Consider the following 21,697-nt stretch of genomic DNA (forward strand, 5'->3'; position numbering starts at 1 on the left):
GATAAAAAAATAAATTAATTAAAAGTGGAGGGTGTGTTCTTCTGGAGAATGTGTGCTCTTAATGAGAAGTTTTTCTGTTTTCGTCCTGTTTCCTGAGCTCAGCTTATTGTTTCCTGAGGCCCTCTGTTGGCACCCTTGTTTGTGCTGCTCCCAGTGCCTGTCAGCAAGCAGATCGCGCCCCTTCCAGCACAGCGTTCCTGCTGGAAAGGCTAGGGGCCACTGCTCTGCTCTGCTGTTTGCTCCACCTCAGGAACGGGGGCCCACCGCCTTCTTCAGATGCTGGTAGCTCTGCACCTCAGAGCCACCGCAATTTCCTCCCCGGGTCGGCGCTCCACAGGAAGGTGCCAGGAAGACTGTGGAACAGCCCTGCCCCCTTGGTGTCCAAACTCGGCTCCTTGTTGTCCTGGCAGCATGACTGTGCAAGGCACCAGGGCAGAAGTCCTATCTGATTTGTGCTGCAAACAAGTCACTGTTTAGCCTCTGAGGCTGCTAAGCCCCCAGGTGTGGACTCAGGATTCACCCTCTCCCCCACCTGGGTGCCAAGCACCATAGGATATGGTGGCTGCACCTGAGCCCTGCCTCTCTTTGCTGAAAATCTTCCCTGGGTTTTCAGAGATGGGGTTATATGCACCCTTCTATCCAGGACACATCAGCCATGCTGTTTCATGGAGGGCCCAGTTTGTTCTGCCCTGTGCACCCACACATCCATTTTATGTAGCCCCCTGCAGTCCTCCGGGGCTGCCTAATCACAGCCGTCCCCATCCTCCGCCTGGCTCAGGCAGCCTTTTCTGGCCCCCAGCTCCTGGCTCAGGTTTCGGGCTGGGTGTTTCACGGACCCTCTGTGCCCATTCAACCCAGTTCTGTCAGTCAAGGCTGCTCCGTACAGATCTGAGCCTCAGAGGCTCCCCCTCTGTCCCGCTGGCCTCTCAGTTGGAGAGGGGGAGACTTAGCGAGCGAACGCCAGTCCTCCTTTGCCGCTCCCTCCCCACTGGACTTGTCCCGCACTGATTTGCCTTTTCATCTTCCTTTTCTTTCCATTTTTGGTGTCTTTGTCTTTTGAAGTGGACAATGTTCTATCAGAATTCCACAAGTGCTCTGGTTGGTTGAGTGGGTCTGTAGATGTGAGTCTTGGTGTATCTTTAGAGAGGGTGAGCTATGTGTGTCTTACTACTACCACACTGTTCTCCTTCCCCCACCTCTTTTTACCCAGCATTCTTGGCCTCCTCTCTAGTATCATTTTTTTTAACTTCCGTGTTTTGCTGTTTTTTCTTTTCTAATTATTTTATGTAGTAGATTATTTAAGATTTATCTTGTTCTTTTTGTCCTTTTGCAGTTTTTTTAGGTAGAATTATTACAGTCTGACTGTACATCCACATTATATATTATATATAGTATACTGCACATTTTTAAAATTTACATATATGTACAGCTTATTTCTTAGAACAGACTAGAGATTTAGATTTTTAAACTTACACGGTTATCAAAGGAATAAAACCAACTACAAAATAAGAATCAGCAGAATGTGGTAATTTAATCATAAAGGACAGTTAAGTATGCTTACATATATTCAAAAAACCTTAGTTACAAATAATGGTTAGTTCATTTGTGTCCTTAACATTATTAATATTTATTTTAAGATTTCTAATATAAATGATGTCATATGGCATTTTTCTTTCTCTTTTTGACCCACTTTACTTAGAATTACATTCTTCAGGTCCATCCATATTGTTGCAAATGGCATTATTTTATTCTTTTAATTGTAAGAAGTGTCCCATTGTATATATACATCACTTCTTCTTTATCTAGTCATCTATTGATGGTCATTGGGTTGTTTATCTTGTTTCTTGAGGATGACATATATCACTGAAACTTTTCCCCTTAGAACTGCTTTTGCTGCATCCTATAGATTTGTAATGTTATGTTTGTATTTTTGTCTTTGTTAATTTCTGATTAATTATTTGGTTTTATTACTTGCTCACTTGTTTTTTACTAGTATGCTATTTAGTCTCCATATGTTTGGGGTTTTTTCCCCATTTTCTTTCTGTAATTGATTTTAGTTTAATCCATTGTGGTCAAAAATTTTGTGAAATAATTTTTCTCCTCTTAAATTTGTTGAGATTGTTTTGTGAAATACTGTGTGTCTAGCCTAGAGAATGTTTGCAGCATGCCTGAAAAGAATGTGATTTGTGTTTCTTGGATGTAGTGTTCTTTGGATATCAATTAAGTCCATCTAGTCTACAGTGTTACTTAGAACTTCTTATGTTATTGATTTTGCTTGTTATGATCTATCTATTCATGTCACTGTATGTTAAATTCTCTTCCAATTATTGTGTTTGGTCATGTTCTCCCTTTTTATCTTTACTATTTGTTTTTATATATTTAGATATTCCTCTGTTGAGGGCATATATGTTTTGCATGTAATATCTTCTCTATGTGATTATTATTTTATCATTATATAATATCTTTATGTCTTTTTTATGGCCTCTGTTTTAAAGTATATTGTCTGCTACATTTTTGCTACTACTGCTCCATTGTTTCCATTTGCATAAAATATTTTTCCTTTTCTTGCTTTCAATTTGTGTCCATTACCATGAAATTAGTCTCTTGTAGACAGAATATTGAGAATTCTTTTATAAATATCCAACATGTCATTCTATGTCTTTTGATTGGAGCATTTAGTTCATTAACACTTAAAGTAATGATGGAGAAGTATGTTTATATTGTCATTTCAAACTTATTTTTCAGTTTTTTGGTAGTTTTTTGCTTATTTAAATTTATTTTTGACTTTCCTTTTCTGTTTTGATTTTTTCTTTTTTTAATATTTTTATTGATTTATAATCATTTTACAATGTTGTGTCAAATTCTAGTGTTCAGCACAATTTTTCTGTCATACATGGACATATACACACTCATTATCACATTTTTCCTCTGTGATTCTCTGTGCTATACAGTATAATCTTGTTTGTCTATTCGACAATTTTGAAATCCCAGTCTATCTCTTCCCACCCTCCACCCCCCTGGCAACGACAAGTCTTTATTCTTTGTCTATAGGTCTATTTTTGTCCTGTATTTATGCTTTATTTTTTGTTGTTGTTGTTTGTTTGTTTGTTTGTTTTAGTTTTTGTTTTTTAGATTCCACAGATGAGTGATCGCATATGGTATTTTTCTTTCTTCTTCTGGCTTACTTCACTTAGAATGACATTCTCCAGGAGCATCCATGTTGCTGCAAATGGCATTATGTTGTCAGTTTTTAATGGCTGAGTAGTATTCTATTGTATAAATATACCACATCTTCTTTATCCAGTCACCTGTTGATGGACATTTAGGATGTTTCCATGTTTTGGCTATTGTAAATAGTGCTGCTATGAATATTGGGGTGCAGGTGTCATCCTGAAGTAGGATTCCTTCTGGATATAAGCCCAGGAGTGGGATTCCTGGGTCTTATGATAAGTCTATTCCCGGTCTTTTGAGGAATCTCCACACTGTTTTCCACAGTGGCTACAACAAACTGCATTCCCACCAGCAGTATAAGAGGGTTCCCCTTTCTCCACAGCCTCTCCAGCATTTGTCATTTGTGGATTTTTGAATGACGGCCATTCTGACTGGTATGAGGTGATACCTCATTGTAGTTTTGATTTGCATTTCTCTGAAAATCAGTGATATTGAGCATTTTTTGATGTGCCTTTTGATCATTTGTATGTCTTCCTTGGAGCATTCCTTGTTTAGGTCTTCTGCCAATTTTTGGATTGGGTTGTTTATTTTTTTCTTGTTGAGTCATATGTGTCGTAGATGTTTTCTTTGTAATAATTCTGAGTTCCTTTCTTTTGTCTTATTATATGTGTGTGTGAGTATATTTTGTTTTTGATTTGTGGTAACCCTGCATTTCAAGTATGTTGATTCATTTCTACACTTACCTCCTTTAAACTGATAGTTGTAAAAGTGCAAAAACTATCTACATTCTATATGTTTTTCTTCCCTCTCCTCCAGCTTGTGATTACAATGTCCTATTTTATACATTTATGCTTAACCTTTTGCTGTTAATTTTAGTAATAATTGCTTTCACAATTTTGAAATTATGTTTTAATCTGTATACTGGCATAAGTAATCTTTGATTCTTTTAGATATTTGGTTTTCCTATTGTGTATTTCTTTTTCTTATAGAATTTTGCTTGTTTTCAAGGGAGGATATAGATCAGTTTGTGGAGCCCATTTTTAGCATGCACGAGATAATGGGTTTAATCCCAATTACTTCTTTTAAAAATAAAGATATAAGTACATCTAATTACCTGCCCACACTCAAAGAAGCCCAAACCCTAAATAAATACATCACCCTCAAAATATTACTTATTTTTTTAAAACACAATAAATCCAGCTCTCATTTTTTAAAAAAAGAATCTTGTTTTTCTATTTGGAGAAGGGCATTTAATATTTCTTTTGTGTTAGTTTAGTGTTGTTAAATTCTTTTATTTTTGCTTGTCTGAAAAGTTCTTTATCTGTTCTTGTATTTTAAATGATAATCTTGCTGAGTAGAGCATCTCCTACTAGATGTGATCTATTCGGGGGAATGTCTCAAGTGCACTTGAAAAGCATGTATATTCTGCTGGTTTTGGATGGAATATTCTGTATATGTCTATTAAGTCCATTTTGTTTACTGTATCATTTAAGGCTAGTGTTGCTTTATTGATTTTTGGGCTGGATAATTTTTTCACTGAAATGTTTGCTATTAAAATCCCCCACTATTATTGTATCACTATTAATTTCTCTCTTTATATTTGTTAATATTTGCTATATATATTTTAGGTGCTTCTGTGTTGGGTGCATATATATTTGTATGCTTTACTTTCTGTTTTGATTTGATCCCTTGATTATTAAGTAACATCATTTTGTCACTTTTTGTCTTCTTTGTAGTAAAGTTTATTTAGTCTGATAGAAGTATTGCTAATCAAGCTCTCATTTCACTTTTTTCTGCATGAAATATCTTTTTCATCCTCTCCCTTTCAGTCTGTGTGTATCTTTAGACCTAAAGTGAGTCTCTTGTATGAACATATATATGGATTTTTTTTTAAAATAATTCATTACCAGTTCTATGTCTTTTGATTGAAGCAATTAGGCCATTTACTTTTAAAGCAACTATTGATAGGTATGTATTATTGCCATTTTATTAACTTAATTTTTAGTTCTTTTTCCCTCTTTCTTCTTTGAATTTTTCCCTGTTTATTATTGTATATCTTTAGTATAGTATTTTGATTCCCTTTTTTCAATTTTGTATGTGTGTGACTTTATTGATTTTTGGCTTCTGATTATTAAGATCTTTATATACAGCTATATATATGATTATTTTATGTGTTATATATGATATATGTTATATAATATACATACATATGTGAGTTTATGTGTAATATTTCAAGTTGCTAATATAATTCAAACACATTTAGTAAGCCTGAATATTTCATGCCTTATTACTTTCTTTGAGCATTATATACACCTCCTATACCCCTCTTTCTTTTGTGTATCCCTTAACTGCTCTTTTTGGGATGTACATTCTTTTATCACATTTTGTCTTTTAACTTTCCTACTAGCTTTATACATGATTGATTTTCTACATTTACTGTATATTGCCTTAACCAATGAAATTATTCCTTTGTAACTTTCATGTTTATATTCTTGTTGCCATTTTTTTTTTCTGATTACAGAATTCCATTTCACCATTCTTGTAAAGCTGTTTTAGTTTTGTTGAACTTTTCAGCTTTTGCTTCTCTGTAAAACTTTTTATCCCCCAATAAATCTCAAAGGAAGTATTATCAGATAGGTTGTAGATATTTTACCTTCATCAATTTAAATATACTGTGGACTACCTTCTGTCCTGCAGACTTTAAGACTGCTGATAGTCTTATGGGAGTTCCCTTATATGTAACTTTTTGCTTTCTTTATCTATTTTAATATCTTCTTTTATCTTTAATAGTCTTTATTTTAATTATAATGTGTCTTGTGATCCTCTTTGGGTTAATATTGTTTGGTATTCTCTGTGCTTTCTGAAGCTTGATATTTTCTATCCTAGTATATAATTTTTTAGCTATTATGTTTTCAAATATGTTCTCTGACTCTTTCTTTCTCTAGTCTCCTTTGGGAACCTCTAAGTTGTGAAGGTTAGTTAGCTTCCCTGACTAATATGGGCTGTCTGGTAGCCATGGCCAACCTCATACCAGTCTCATTGTTTGCCAGGCACAGACTTGTGTGAAGTCTACTGACCACTGGGGAGAGAGGGGTTGGGTCACAAGTTAGATGGCTGTAGAGACCCTGGGGATTCAGTGGCCAGGGCTGACCCACTGCAAGGGAACCAAGCTCTAGGGTGGGTGGTTATGAGTCTAGGAGTCCCAAATCTTGTCAGTAGGGCTTAGGCCCAGGGGTTCTGTTGCTAGTGTTGGACCCTGCTGGGTAGAGCTGTGTCAAGGTACCTGGCCACAGGGTTTTGTAGGCCCCAGAGTTGGTGTGTTGGCCCACTGGTGGGTGATGCTGGCCCTGATGCCAGCACCAACTCTCTGGTGTGTGGCATCACATCCTTGGATCACTGGCTGAAATACCCGGAGTTGAGGAGTTTCAGAGTTGAGGTGTCATCCTACTGGTAGGTAGGGACAAGTCATAATTGCTGGGTTTTGGATGCCTGTGGGTCCCAGGATACTGCCATTGCACTGTTGCATGGGGTTCAATCCTGAGCCTTAAGTATTAGGGTCAGGTCTTGACACAGCTGTGGGCTGTAGCCTAAAACTATTCAGACCATCTGCTTACTAAAACAAAGCTGTCAATATTCTTCACAGAAGTTAATTGAGGCTGAAAGTCTCAAAATCTAATAATAAAAATGCCCAGGATACAACCCCAAATTACTCAAGAATACAAAAATCTAGGAAAAATCTCATTTTACAGAACAAAATACATACAATAGTCAAAAATGACACAAATGTGCCATTTCTGACAGACTTTAGAGCAGCTGTTACATAATTGCTTTAACAAGCAATCCTAAACATGAAACAAATGAAGAAACAAAATGTTTTAACAAGGAAAGAAAAGATATAAAGAAATATTATATGCAAATTTTATAACTAATTTGCAAAAAATCATCGAATGAGTAGTTTTGTTCTTCCACTCCAATTTCTCAAAAGATGGGGAAAAAACAACTCTTTTATTAACCCTGGCTAGATTCCTCATGAGCTAGTCTTTCTGACAATCACCTATAGATTGTTATAGGATGGATTAAGACATTGTTTTCAAATAAACTTTAAAAACAGTTTTCAGATTTTGTCAAATTACTCTGGAATTTTTTAGTTGACTTCTCTTTTTCATGTTTAATGAAAAAGCAAATGCATCACAATTTTTTTAACACTCTTTAGTGGGTTATATTCATTTTTCAATGTTATGAAATGTATCATAATTAAAGTGTAGCAAAATAAATTTTAAAAATTAACCCCAAATCTCTACTTGAAAAATGTATTATGTGAAGTGTTGTCCACAGCATATTAATAATAAAATTATTTTCAATGTAAAAAAAGAAATTTCCAGAAAAATTTAGTAACCAAATGGTGAAAAAATATTCAAAGAAGAAAAAGGGAAATTTTTCCAAGTTTAGTAAAATATGTATCTCCTGATTCAAAAAGGTTACTACTAATTTAATAATCTATTGATTTTTTTCTTCTAAAAAAGAAAAATTTTTAAAAATCCATGCAGAAACACATCCTAATCAAATTCCTGAAGACTAAAATAGAGAAAAGAAGACTTCAACATAGCCAGAAGAGTGTAATTAATTATATATGGGGAAATAACAATTTAATTGACTGTAATTTCTCCTTTATTACTACACTGAGTGGTAGGATTCTACATAACTAAAGAAGTTAACATAGGAATTTATTGTTAGTGGCAAGCAGAAATGATAGCTATGCTTCTTTGTAGGGTTTCACTGACAATTCCCTGGCTTGGTAGGTATGTATGTCTAATTACTGCTCCTGCTTGTACTCCAATGAAACCCTAGAATGAACAGTGGCCTCAAAATAACTTAGCAGTTTTCAAAATTCTGACTCTTATTTAGGCTTTCGCTTTCCTAGCATGGAGAACTGAAGTGAAATTCCAGGACCTTCATGTGGTCTTTTCATACTTGCAGGATTGAAACTGATGAAATCCTAGTCAATATTCTTTTAACATCACTCTTGTGGGAATTGAGACACAAATTTATAGCTTGGAGAAATTAGAAATCTGGGCCACTTACCAGGATTGTTTGGTGTGGATGTGAATGGGGATACAGGTTTTTTGTTTTGTTTTGTTTTTTGTTTTGTTTTTCTTTGTTTTTTATTTTTCCCTGGATGTTTGCCTGCTGTAGAATGCTTATTTTCTAAGATATTTGTCCTGTTAGGCTATTTCTTTTCTGGTCCTTTGGTTAAAAGAAAATTAAGGCTTTTTTCTTTTTCTTTTTCTTCCTCTTTTTTCTGCACTCATTGGTGTTTCTGGGTGGCAAGCTTCTCCAAGTCCAGTTGGGAATATATTAGGGAAAAGAAAACCTAGGGGAAGTCACCATGTTGTTCTTCAGGTTTTAAGGTCCCTTGCCAAATCTGCCTTCTTCCATCTTTCTAATATATTGTCTTATTCCATTCCATAGTTTCTTAATTCTTTGATTGTTTCCTTTAATGTGCAGAAGTTTAAAATTTTGTTGTAATCATATTTATTTTTGCTTTGTTGCCTCTATTTTTGGACTCATATACAGCTACACAGATATCAAACACTATCTGTTGAACAGACTGTTCATTCTCTCATTGAGTGGTCTTGGCACCCTCATTCAGATCATTTGTCTTTTCATGTGAGGTTTATTTCTGTGCTGTCTCTTCTGTTTCATTGGCCTATATGTCTGTTTATGCCAGTACACTGATTCTATAATCACAGATTGGCATCTTAAGAAAATTGAGTCTTTCAATCCATTCCCATGCCTACTCATTTCAATATTAATTTTTGCCAATTCATAAGCACAGAATTTTTTTTTACTTATTAATGTCTTTATCAATATCTTTCATCAATGTCATAGTTTCAGTGTATAATTTCCTTACCACCTCAATTAAAATTTATTCCTAGGTATTTAATTCTTGTTGTTGCAATCATAGATAGAATTATTATCATTATTTTTCTTCCTGATAGTACATTACAAGTGCAGTAAAATGCAACAGATTTGTATAATGATCTTACTTCCTGCAACTTTAATAAATTTATTTATTATTTCAAAAAAGTTGTACAATCTTAAGGTTTTCTATATATAACATATGTCATCTGAAGCAGTGACAAGTTTACATCTTATTTCCAACTAGAATAACTTTGTATGTTTTTCTTGTCTAATTCCTCCAGCCAGGACTCCAATATTATGTTGATTAAAATAGTAAGAGTAGGCAACTTTGTCTTGATTTTAATCATAGAGAAAAATATTTAAGCTTTCATTGTTGAGCATGATAGGCTTGTCATATTCCTTTGTTTTGTTGAAGGACATACCTTTTCCACCTCTTTTTGAGTTTTATCATAAATGAATGAATTTTATCAAAGACATATTCTGCATTGATTGCAATAATGATAAGTTTATATTCTTCTTTGTTAATGTAGTGTACCATATTGACTTGTAGATGGGGAACCATCCTGGAATCCAGGCTATAAAACCCACATGGTTCTGATTTATAGTCTTTAAATTTGTTGTTGAACTTGGTTTGCTAATATTTTGTCAGAATTTTTGTATCTATTTTTATCATGGATATTGACCTGTACTTTTCTTTTCTTGTGGCATTCTTGTATTGTTTTGGCATCAGGGTAATGCTGGCCTTATAAAATAAGTTTTGGAAGTTGTTTCTCCTTTTCTATTGGAAAATTTTAAGGATTTTCATTTCTTAAATGTTTAGTAGAATTCACCGATGAAGCTATGATTCTAAAATTTTGTTTGTGGATTTTTGATTACTGATATAATTACTTTTACTGGAAAATATTCTCATTAGATTTTCTATATATGATGATTCAGTCTTAGCTGTTGTACACATCTAAAAATTAACCATTTCTTTTAGATTTCCATATTTGTTGGTAAACATTTATTTGTGCTGATCTCATGATTCTCTGTACTTTTGTGTCAGTGTGACATCTCTGTTATTTCTGATTTCATTTATTTGGGTCCTTGCTCCTTTGTTTCTTGGTGAGTCTGGCTAAAATGTTTGTCAATTTTGCTTATATTTTTAAGAGATATATCTTGTTTTATTTATTTTTATTATTTATTATTTTTAGTATCTCACATATCTCTGGCATTTTAAAATTTCCTAACATTTACAAACTTTGGTTTTTTCTTTCTACTTCCATTAGGTGTAAATTTAGGTTGTGTATTTCAGATTTTTCTTATTTTTTGAGGTAGGGTTTCTTTCTTAGGCTGGCTTTTGCTGTATCCCATAAGTTTTGGTGTGGTGTATTTTATTTTATTTTTTTCTGTCTTAAGGTATAATTTCAGTTTCATTTTGAATCCTTTGTTGAGCAATAGTTGTTCAATCACATGTTGTTTAACCTTCAGAAATTTGTGATTTTTTTTTCCTGTTTTCATCTTGTAATTAGTTTCTAGTTTCACATCACTGTGATTAGAAAAGATGTTTGCTATGATTTCATTATTTTTGTATTTGTGGAGATTTGCCTTGTGATGTAATGTGTAAGCTATTCTGCAGAATATTTCATGTACATGTGATAAGAGTGTGTAGTAGGTAGCTTGAAGTGGAATGTTTTATATATATCTATTGGGCTCTTCTGATCTAACATGTCACTTAAAGTTGGAGTGTTCTTATGGATTTTTTTGTCTGGATGATTTTATACAGTGCAATAATGTATATTTCTCACTTTAGCTCTGTTTATTTTTACTGTATGTATTGGGGTTCATTATTTAGTTTTTTTGTTTGTTTGTTTCCTCCTGAGTGAGCCATCCTCAATCCACCTATGTGGACCTTAGAAGTGGGCTTATCAGTCCTTATTGAGCTGCCACAGCTGACACCTCATGAAGTAAAGACAAGCTTTCTCCACTAATCTCAGCTCATATTGCAGATTCATAGATAAACTATGTTGTTTTGTGTGTTAATTTTGGGAAGTTAGGTTACACAACAATGAATAACTGATATGTGTAGCCTAAAATGGAGTAGAAAGTTAGATCAAATTTCAGAGTAATTGATTCAGTGATTCAATATTTTATTATTGAATGTTTTTTCTTCTTTTTGCTCTGTTCTAGTTGATGTATGTATCATCCTATACCTCGTCCCCTTGTGTTATAAAATGGCTGCCATGGACAAGTAGATCTGGCCCTTTCAATTGAGCTGTTGGGGACAGAATAATTTCCCTTCTGGTAACTTTTCTTTCTGAAAGATAACAACCCTCTGACACAGGCAAGAGATGATACCATTGTTTTTCCCATTTTTGCTGATTAAGGCTTAATTGTTTGGGCAGATTACTTCTCCCTGGAATTATCTACTCATACGAAAGATAAAGAGTGGGCCAAAAGATTAACAAAATTTCTAGTTCCAGAATCTTCTGCATTCTGCTACTAGCTTCCCCAGGATGACATCCTAGCTTCCCCAGGATGACATCAGCCATTTCTGAAAATTGGTATTATTTCAGTCATGCTACTTATACCTACATCTTCTGCTTAGTCACCATATACCCATCATTCACAAGTTTAATTTACTGCTCTAAGCCATTCCAAATTCGGCTTCTCTTTCTCAATTCCTGGACCTGGCTAAAAGTAATGAGGACTCAACTTTTCTACATAGTTTTCCTACTTAGTATGTAGAATTGGTAAGGTGTTTTTTTTTTTTTTAAATTTACCCATTTTTTTTAGATTAAGCTACATGTTTAAATATAATTTTTTTCTATATTATTTTAAAAATATTTCTATTTCTATTGTAAGTTACAATAGGCATTCTTATTTCTAATTTCATTTGTCCTTTCTTTCTCTTTATCTAAGAAAGTGTTTATTCTTTTTGTTAGGCAGTTAGATAGAAATGAGCACCAGGCAATGGGAGAGGAATGGGGAGGGAACAACCCAGAAAATAACAGTATGCCTGCCCTCAAAATAAGGAACTTGAAGGTTTTTACTTTCTCTTAATAAGGGCCAGCAAAGAACCCAGCTAGAATCAAACTTAGTAGCTGTGAAGTAGCGACAGGGATGAGCTTACCTTGACTCAATGCTCATTATAATGTAATTAACATTGCACAATCAGCCCCCTCCCATAGGAGTCTCTATGTGTATCATGGGTAAGAACATGAGCAAAAAGTGATGGGCGTGCCTGAGCCCAAGGAATTTGAGTCATCTGTCAATCAGCCTGAACACTCAAAGAATGTGAGTCATCATCAATCAAGAAAATGTCCCCTAGCCAGGTTAAAAAAATAGGAGGAAAAAGAAGTGATTCCATTTTTTCTTCTCTTGGGTTGTCCTGCCCCAATTCCTAAGGGTGTACTATATTTTATTACGTTTTTACTTTACTAATAAAACCATATGTTTATATCACACTTTCTATCTCTCATTAAAAATTCATTTTTTAGGTCACAAAGAACACAATATCTTTTACTTTCCCTCCTCCCAGCAATATTTTGTTTATTCTTCAAAAACTTATTCTTTTTTTTTTTTTTTTTGATATTTTCTTTCATTTTTCTTGTTGAATTTCCCTTACATCTGTTCTGTTCTGTGTTTTTTCCCTTTGGTTATATTGGATGTAGAGTTTTTTGTTTTTGTTTTTGTTTTTGTTTTACCTCTACATCAGTAAGTTGTAAAGATATGTTACTTAGTCTCTGATTTTTCTTCATATGGGTGTTTATAATCTTCCTTACTAGAAGAGCTTTTGCTGCATTCTATATGTTTGATATATTTAGTTTGTTGTTTATTTCAAGACATTTTTATATATTTTTATTTCCTTTTTTCACTCATTGATTATTTAGAAGTTTGTTGTGTAGTTTACAAACACTTGTAAATTCCAGTTTTACTTATTTTTATTAATTTACAGTTATATGCCAATCTAGTCAGAAAAATATATTTGGTATGATTGCAATCTTTATATTTTGTAAGGGCTGTTTGGTGACAATATATTATTTACTCAGAAGAATAATCTGTGTGCACTTGAAATGAATGTGTATTCTGCTGTGCTTAAATGGAATATTTAATTTATATCAGTAAGTCCATTTCTTCTTAGTATACAAAATCCCAGGGTTTTCAACCTACAGGGTTTATTTATTAATGCCTACATACTGTTTCCTTGCTTTGTTGTTGTTGTTGTTGTTGTTGTTGCTGTTCTCTTTCTTATTGATTTTGTTTGAATTATCTATTAATTGTTGAACATGGTTTACTGAAGTCCTCTACTATTATTGTGCGGTCTGTTAGTTTTTGCTTAATATATTTTGGTGCTCTGATAAATTATATTAAATTATTAAAATATAAATTATATTTTATAATTGTTATATTTTTGAATATTGAACTGTTTATCATGATTTAATGACTTTATTTTTCTTATAATTTTGACTTAAAGTTTATTTGCTCTGATATAATTATAGCTATCCTCAATGATCTTTTTTATCATATAGTGTCTTTTTTACTTCTTCTCTTTAAGCAAACTTGTATCCTTAAATCCAAAATTAGCCTTTGTAGGCACTTTGTAGTACAGTGTTTTTTCCAATGCTTTTACTTCTTTATACCTTTTGGTTGGGGAAATCAACTCATTTATATTAACACATTTATTAATATGTAATGACTTACTAATGCCTACATAATTTTTTTCTGGCTGTTTTGTAGTTCTTCTCTCCTTTCTTCCTCTTTGCTGTCTCACTTTATAGATTAATAATTTTCTGTAGTAGTATACTTGAAGCCCTGCTCTTTTTCTTTTATGTATCTACTGTAGTCTTTTAACTTTGTGGTTACCACAAGACTTACATACACTATCTTACACTTATAACAGTGTATTTTAAGAAAAGTTCAATCACTTATAAAAATTCTACCCTTTTACTTCTTTCTGCATAATTTTTGTTGTTGATATCATTTTATATTTACATTCATTACCAAATTATTTTACCTAGAATTTTTTTAAATTCTAGCCCTTTAAAACATTTATACCAGAATTTATATATTAACTAACATATTACAGTATAAGAGTATTCTGAAATTGACTACTTACTTTGCCTGGCATTTTTTAAAATATATATTCTCGTGTTTCATGTCACTAATTAGCATCTTTTTATTTTTTGTTGAAGAACTATTGACAGCCACTTTTTATAAGGCAGGTCTAGTGGTAATAAAGGTAGGTTTGTTTCTGAAATCTGTATATGTCCTGTATTTTGATAGGTTAATTTGCCATGTAAAACATTCTTTGTAGGAGAGATATTTTTCTTTCAGTAGTTTGAATATATCATTCAGCCCTCTTCTGGCTTGGTCTAGAAGCCTAGGTTCACAGGAGCACTTTCAGAGAATGGGGCATAGGTGTTGACTGAGGCATTGGGAGCTGACATGTGTAAAGTTAACTGAAGGCCTGGGATCACAGATGTTCTTTGGAGCATGAAATTGAAGAAGATTTCTGAATCAAAGAAAATTGCCTTGGTTCCTGGATCTGGTATGTATAAAGATAATCCTGTGTTTAGTTTTCACAAGGAGCTGGTGCTGTAAGAACAGTTTGGGACTGAAGGAGATGATAAGCACTAGGATAGGTGGGGCCCTCAGTTCACAACTACTTGCTAGAAACCTGGTGCTATAAAAGCTGCATGGGTTCACTGGAGCTTCCAGGCACTGACATGAGCCAGGATTTATAAAATCCCTTTTGGTATCAGGTTCTATGGGCACTGCCTAAGGCAGCAAGTATTCCCAGGGACTCTGGACATGGAAGATATTGGGGTCTGAGCTCATGGGAGCCTGTCAGGAGCATTCTGTCATGTGAGGCACTGGGTCCATGGGGTAAGTAGGCACTGAGATTATTTGCAGCCTGGTTTCATAGAAGTATGATGGAAACTTGATGCCAAAGTCTCATATTGGGACTTCAGGACTGTCTGGGTCTTCCCAAGCTGGCATATACTAGGCAAGTCTGGAATCTAGGTCTTCAGGAGCCTGATGGAAGCCTAGAGTCATGGAAGCTGTATGGTGCCATGGGGTGGCCAAAAAGTCAGGCTATGCCCTAGAAAAATTGAATTCAAACTCAGGTAGAGTCTGTGGAACAAAGAAAAGGGCACTTTATTGCTTTGCCTGGCAAAAGGAGGCAAAGCAGACTAATGCCTTAAATACTGGGAGCCCATTTTGGGGTTGGAGTCTTGAGTTTTTATAGAGAAACTGGTTTGAACAGAAAAGGTGATAACTGTTCTTTGCAGGGTGCTACAATCCTCTTAATCTCAATGAAACTTCAGGAGGAACTCAGGATGGTCTGACCATTCTTCTGAGATTATTTGCCTGTTATCTCCTTCTTGGAGCATAGTCTCTGGGTGACTGTTATGGTCAGTAAGAAATGAATCAGCAGAGAGTTTTGCACCAGGAAGTCAGTTTGTTAGTTTGCTTTATACTGCTTCAATGGAATCCACACTGAAGAAATTAGGTAATTCAAAGACAGATCACTTGGAATTATCCAGACAGAGGAATAGAAAGAAAAAGAAGAAGAAGAAGAAAGAATGAGATCAGAAAAATTGCAGTATAAGTATTTCCATAGCAGTATGGGATCATTGAAGCCAGCCTGTGCCTGAATTATTCCAGACATCTAGGTTTATGTTAGTCCTGAACAGAAGTTACCTGGTCTGTGACAGATGCTTGGGTAACACTGAGGTAGGCAGACACTGATGTGGGCCAGGCTTAGTTAACAGGATCCTGATGGCCTCCTGGTGTCTAGAATGTTGGTTGGAGTCACTAAAACTTGGTGTTGCAGAAGTTACCTGGGACCATGGAGCTAGCAGGCACTGGGATAAAAGTGTTCTTGGTTAATGGGAGCCCACAGGAAGCCAGAACTTTAGGAGTAACCATGGTGCTGGGGCAGGCTGGCTCTAATGTCTATTGTGAGGCTGGGGCTCTTGACTTACTTTTCATGAGGAAGGTATCTCTCCCTTTGCTGGGTGGTCTGGGCTTGGAGGAAGGGTAATGGGAGTAGCAAGAATTTTTCTTTCCTACCACACTTAATGTGACTTTTAAATTTTTCTGTGCCTCACTCATTTGCTGTAATCCTTCATCAGGAATCCTTGGCCCTTGTGACTATTTTTTATATCTAAATTATTGTCCAAGTTGATATTTCACTTAGGGATGGAGTAGAATATGGAAATTTCCATCCAGCCTTTGCCCCTTTCCTTTTATTTCCCCTTTTATTTTTCTGAAAGGATATTTATTAAACAAGCTGTCTTTAAACTCAAATATTCTTTCTCCTGCACAGATCATTATGCTGTTGATATACTGCATTCTTCAGTTAAATCTATGTGTACTTCAGCTACAAATTTTCTGTATTTAAATAATTTATATTATAAACTCAATTTCAGTAAAATTTATTTTCATTATATAACTCCTCAAACTTTTTTCTTATTTTATTACATTGTTTATCTATATTTTCTTGTAGCTCTCTGAGCATCTTTAGAACAATTGTTTTGAATTATTTTTTTGGACAATTAATGGATTTCCATATTTTGGTGGTTGTTTACTGTAATTTTACTGAATTCCCTTGATAATGTCTGACTTCTGTCATTCTGTAGTCTTATATGTCTGCACATTTGAAGAAATCATAGTCTTCTTGATTTTATGTACTGAATTAATGAGAAAAGATCATCATTTGTGGGTGATGGCATGACAGAGTATGCTGTGACACAGTGTCTAATGTTACAAGGTATCAATTGCTAAGACATACATGGTTCCAGATCAGTAAGCTGTGATGTCTCAAGACCTCAGTCCTTGGGGCGCCTGTTATTGATAATTTTATAGACATTTGTTCCTATAAAGCTTGCTGGGGTCTTCAGCAGTGCCTGCAGATCCAGCAGCTAAGGAACAGCAGAGGCAGTGGGGGTGGCTGATGTTTGCTCAGTTGGCTGTGGGGAGCAGTTGTAGGTACCTGTGTGGTTTAGTGGCTGACTTGCAGATACCTATACACAAGTGAGCACTAGGACCAGCAGTAAAAGCTGGAGACCAATGTGGGAACACTGTCAGCTCCTGGGACTGTGATTATTGACATGCAGTCATACTATTATGGCTGCAATGTTTGCTCAGGTACATACATGGATCTGGAGGCCAGTGATGAGAACTGATCCAGGGGCATACACAGCTGAATATTGATCAATAACTACTGTGAATTCTTAGCTGTCATATTTTGTCTTCCTTTGGCTATGGGATCTTACCACACATCTATGCCTAGTAGTGGAATTTTGTTGAACTAGCTAGTGCTGTGCTGGTACATAGCTGAAAAGTCTTACTTCCAAGCACACAAACAAGGATGATTATCTGCTCTAGGGAACTAGGTTGGTGTCCTTTGCTCCTGAAATTGTTTACCAGTGCAGATTCTGAGCTTGGAAGGGGCAAGAACAGGAGGGGTGGCTGTAAAGGAATACACAGCTCTCTTCTACAAACATGAAAAACTATAGTGGGGAAAACCACATGAAAAACCTTTTTGGGTCAAAGTCAGCAGGTGGCCTTTGTGTCTATACTGCCATTGATTTGTTCAGCAAGGGAAGATTCTGGGGTCCTGGAATATCAGGGCATTGGGAACCATGGTTATTTCTACCACGTGGCTAATCCTGGTATCATCTACTGTCATTCCATGGTATTTATATGCCTGATGTTCTAATCTCCAGGTTCTAATCTAATGTTTTGGTGTCCAACCAACACATTTTTAGTGCAATGTTCTGTAAGATGGCAGGAAGTTGTTGCTCAATCTCTCTCTTGTGAAGTCAGGGAAACTCTTGATCAGGAATTTCCTTCTTGGAGCTGAGCCATGCTGACCTGGGTGATAACACTAAAGAAGGCAAAATGACTTTTCTATTCTCAACTTTTCTGTGGGTATCCTCAGGATTTTTGTTCCACTGTGCTACTAAAAGTTATTTAATGGACTCCTGAGCTCTCCTAGATACATTTTTGTTTATGGATATCTATTAAATTAAAAAAAAAATTTTCAAGAAGGTGGATGTTGTGGTTTCCTATTTTGCCATTTTGGTAACACGCATGGATAGTTTTGTTAATTTCCTAGATCAATATTTGTTTACAGGGGGCTGTGTTGGTGTCTTCACTAATACGAGCCACAGGGTCTGGAGTTGGCTGTCTGCAGATTCTGTGCTCCTTTGGGATAAGAAATGGAAGTAGGAGTTGGGAAGGAATTAATGGTGGCTTCAGAAACAAGAAAACATGGGGACAGGGCAAAACTTTAATGGCAAATTTATTTATTTTTTTATACAAATGTAACTGAACTTTGAAACCTGATGTCTTAATCTACTTGGTTTCTTGTAGTATTTAGGGTTTTACACATATATGATCTAGTGATTTGTGTACATCTGTAATTTCACTTCTTCCCTTCTGATTTGGATCACTGGGATTACTTTTCTTTTCTAATTGCTCTGACTTGCAGTACAACGTTAAAGAGAAGTGGTGAGCATTGACTTTCTTGTATTGTTTCAGATCTTAAATAAAAAGCTTTTCCATTGTTCAACAAGGAGTATGATGCTAACTGTGGGCTTTTGTTATATGGCCTTGGTTGTTTTGAAATAAGTTTCTTCTAAAGCATTTTGTTGAGTTTTAAAAAATGAGTGGGATGTTCACTTCTCTCAAGTCCTATATTTGAATCTATTAAAATAATCTTTTTTCACATTCATTTTGATAATATGTTGTATACTTTGATAGGTCATGTTGAATAATCTTTTAAAATAATGTTGAATTTATTTTGGCTGTTATTTATTGAGAATACTTGCATTTATTTTCATTAGGGCTATTATTCTATAGTTTTCCTTTCTTATGGTTGCCTTTTTCTGACATTAGTATCAGAGGAATTCTCTCCACATAATATGAATTTGGAAAGAATCTAAGAAAAATTAGTATTAATCCTCTTTTTTGAATGCTTCATAGAATTCACACTTGTAGACATCTGTCATTAGAAGTTTTTTGATAGATGGAGAAGATGGCGGAGTAGAAGGACACTCGCAGGTCACCCTCTCCCACAAATACACCAAGACCCACATCTACAGACCCACTCAGCCAACCAGAGCACCTGCGGAACTCTGAGAGAACATCGCCCTCTTCAAATGATAAAGACACCAAAAATCTGGTAGGAGAAAGGAAAAAAGAAAGAACAAAAGGCAAAGCAAGCAGCGCGGGACGGTCCCGCGGAGAGGGAGCGGCAGGGGAGGACTGGCGTTCGCTCGCTGGGTCTCCCCTCTCCAACTGAGAGGCCAGCGGGACAGAGGGGGAGCCTCCGAGGCTCGGATCTGTACAGAGCAGCCCTTGACTACGGAACTAAGTTAAACGGACACAGAGCGTCCCCCCGACACCCAGCCTGAGCTGTGGGCTGGCATCAGCAGGCAGGGGCCAGGCTGTAAAAGCAGGGCGGAGGACGGGGGCGGAGGCAAGGAGGCAGCCCAGGGGGAATGCAAGGGGCTGCGTGCTGTGGCTGTGGGTGCACAGGGCAGAACAACCTGGGCCCCCCATAAAACAGCAAGGTTGATGTGCTCTCAGGGGAAGGGTGCACACCCCCATCTCTGAAAACCCATGGAAAGTTTTTGGGGGAAGAGAGGCAGGGCTCAGGCACAGCCGCCATATCCTCCGCACTTAGCACCCAGGCGGGGGCGGGGGCGAAACCTGCATCCGCACCGAACGGCTTAGCAGCCTCAAAGGCCCAGACAGTTGTCAACATTTCAAGGCAGATAGGATCATTCCATCCTGGTCCCTCAGAGAACTTGCTCCACAAAGACAAACAAGGAGCTGGGTTCTGGCTCAGAGCAGGGACAAGGCTGTCCCTTGGTCTTCCCCAAGCCCACCTGTGGAGCGCCTACCAGGGTGGAGGGGTGCAGCCACACAGAGCAGTGAAGCTACCAGCGGCAGTGCAGGTAGAGCGAGAGCAGCCCCCTGCCTTTTGGGCAGGAACACAGCCCCTGACCGAGGTGCTGGGAGGGGGCACGACCCACCCTCCTACCCTGCCAGTCTGCAACATGTGACTGCGGCATCCGAAGGGGCAGCGACCCGCCCGCCCACAGCCTAGGAGAGCTGCACCTGAACCAGTGTTAGGAGGAGGCCCGATCTGCTTGCCGACAGGTGCTTGGAGCAGCACAGAAGAGGGCGCCAACGGAGGGCCTCTGAAAACAGCAAGCTGAGCTTCCAAAACAGGATGAAGAAAGACTTCACATTAAAAGCATACAGACTCCAGGAGAACACAGACAAACCCCCCCATTTTTTTTAAAATCTGTTTTTACCTGTTCTATTTTCTATTACTCTCTTAATTTTTACTTCTTAATTCATTTTTATATCTCTTGGGTTTTGATGTCCTGTTATTGATTAGTCACAGGTTTCAAATACATCTATTAATCTCCTTCTCTTTTTTGTAAAGGTTTTAAAAGGACATCTCAACCCGATTAATACTCTGCTTCAACTCACTCTTCTATTATTCACTATATACTGTTTTTAAACCCTCTTTCTCTCTTCTTTTAAAATTTTCTCTCTCTCTCTTATTTTTTTCTCTTTTTTCTAAGTTCTATTCCTAAATAGGCATTAGATAGATAAAATCCTTAAGGGCCAAAATAACAACTGATACTCCATTAACCACAATGCCAGAGAGGTATGAGCAAGATGAAGAATCAGAAAAACTTTCCCAATTAAAAGAACAAGAGAAATCCCCTGAAAGAAAGATCAATGAAATAGACATCGATAGCCTTCTAGATCAAGATTTCAAAAAAGGAGTGATCGAATTGCTGAAGGAATTAAAAGAGATAGTGTTTAGAGATATAAAATATGTCAAAAATGAAATTGAAGCTATAAACAAGAGCCAAGTAGAATGGGTAAACTCATTGACAGAGATGAGGAATGATCTAATAGCTGTGCAAAGCTGACTAGATAATGCAGAGGAACGAATTAGTGATCTAGACAACAGGGCAATAGAAAGCACCCATTCAGAAGAACTACAAGATAAGCAAATAAAAAATAATGAAAATAGCATAAGGGACATATGGGATAATATAAAGCGTCCCAATCTTCGCATAATAGGGGTCCCAGAAGGAGAAGAAAGATCAAAGGAGATTGAAAAGGTTTTTGAAGAAATCATGACTGAAAACTTCCCAAACTTAAGGAATCAAATATCCAAGTACAGGAAGCTCAGAGGGTCCCAAACAGGAAGAACCCAAATAGACCCACACCAAGACATATCATAATCAAGATGGGCAGAGTCAAGGATAAAGAAATGATTCTAAAGGCAGCAAGAGAAAAGCAAAGAGTAAGTTACAAGGGAACCCCCATAAGGCTCTCAGCTGATTTCTCTACACAAACACTACAGGCCAGAAGGGAGTGGCAAGATCTATTCAAAGCCCTGAATGAAAAAAAGATGCCGCCTAGGATCCTCTATCCAGCAAGGCTATCTTTTAGGATAGAAGGAGAAATAAAGAGTTTCACAGACAAAAAAAAAAAAGCTGCAGGAGTTTAGCAACACTAAACCCATGCTAAAAGAAATATTGAAAGGGCTATTCTAAATACAAAGCAGCAGGATGCT

At 36.3% G+C, this 21,697-nt stretch overlaps 1 long non-coding RNA gene across 1 annotated transcript; it reads left to right on the top strand.

Moving 5' to 3' along the window:
• The first annotated feature begins 1,437 nt into the window (after positions 1-1,437).
• Positions 1,438-15,684, top strand: LOC116659123. Its single transcript, XR_004314431.1, has 4 exons — positions 1,438-1,551; positions 8,382-8,387; positions 12,077-12,085; positions 15,673-15,684. It is a non-coding gene; the product is annotated as an uncharacterized LOC116659123 (long non-coding RNA).
• Positions 15,685-21,697: the final 6,013 nt, after the last annotated feature.

The sequence above is a fragment of the Camelus ferus genome, chromosome 22 (genome assembly GCF_009834535.1).
Source record: "Camelus ferus isolate YT-003-E chromosome 22, BCGSAC_Cfer_1.0, whole genome shotgun sequence".
Taxonomy (NCBI): domain Eukaryota; kingdom Metazoa; phylum Chordata; class Mammalia; order Artiodactyla; family Camelidae; genus Camelus; species Camelus ferus.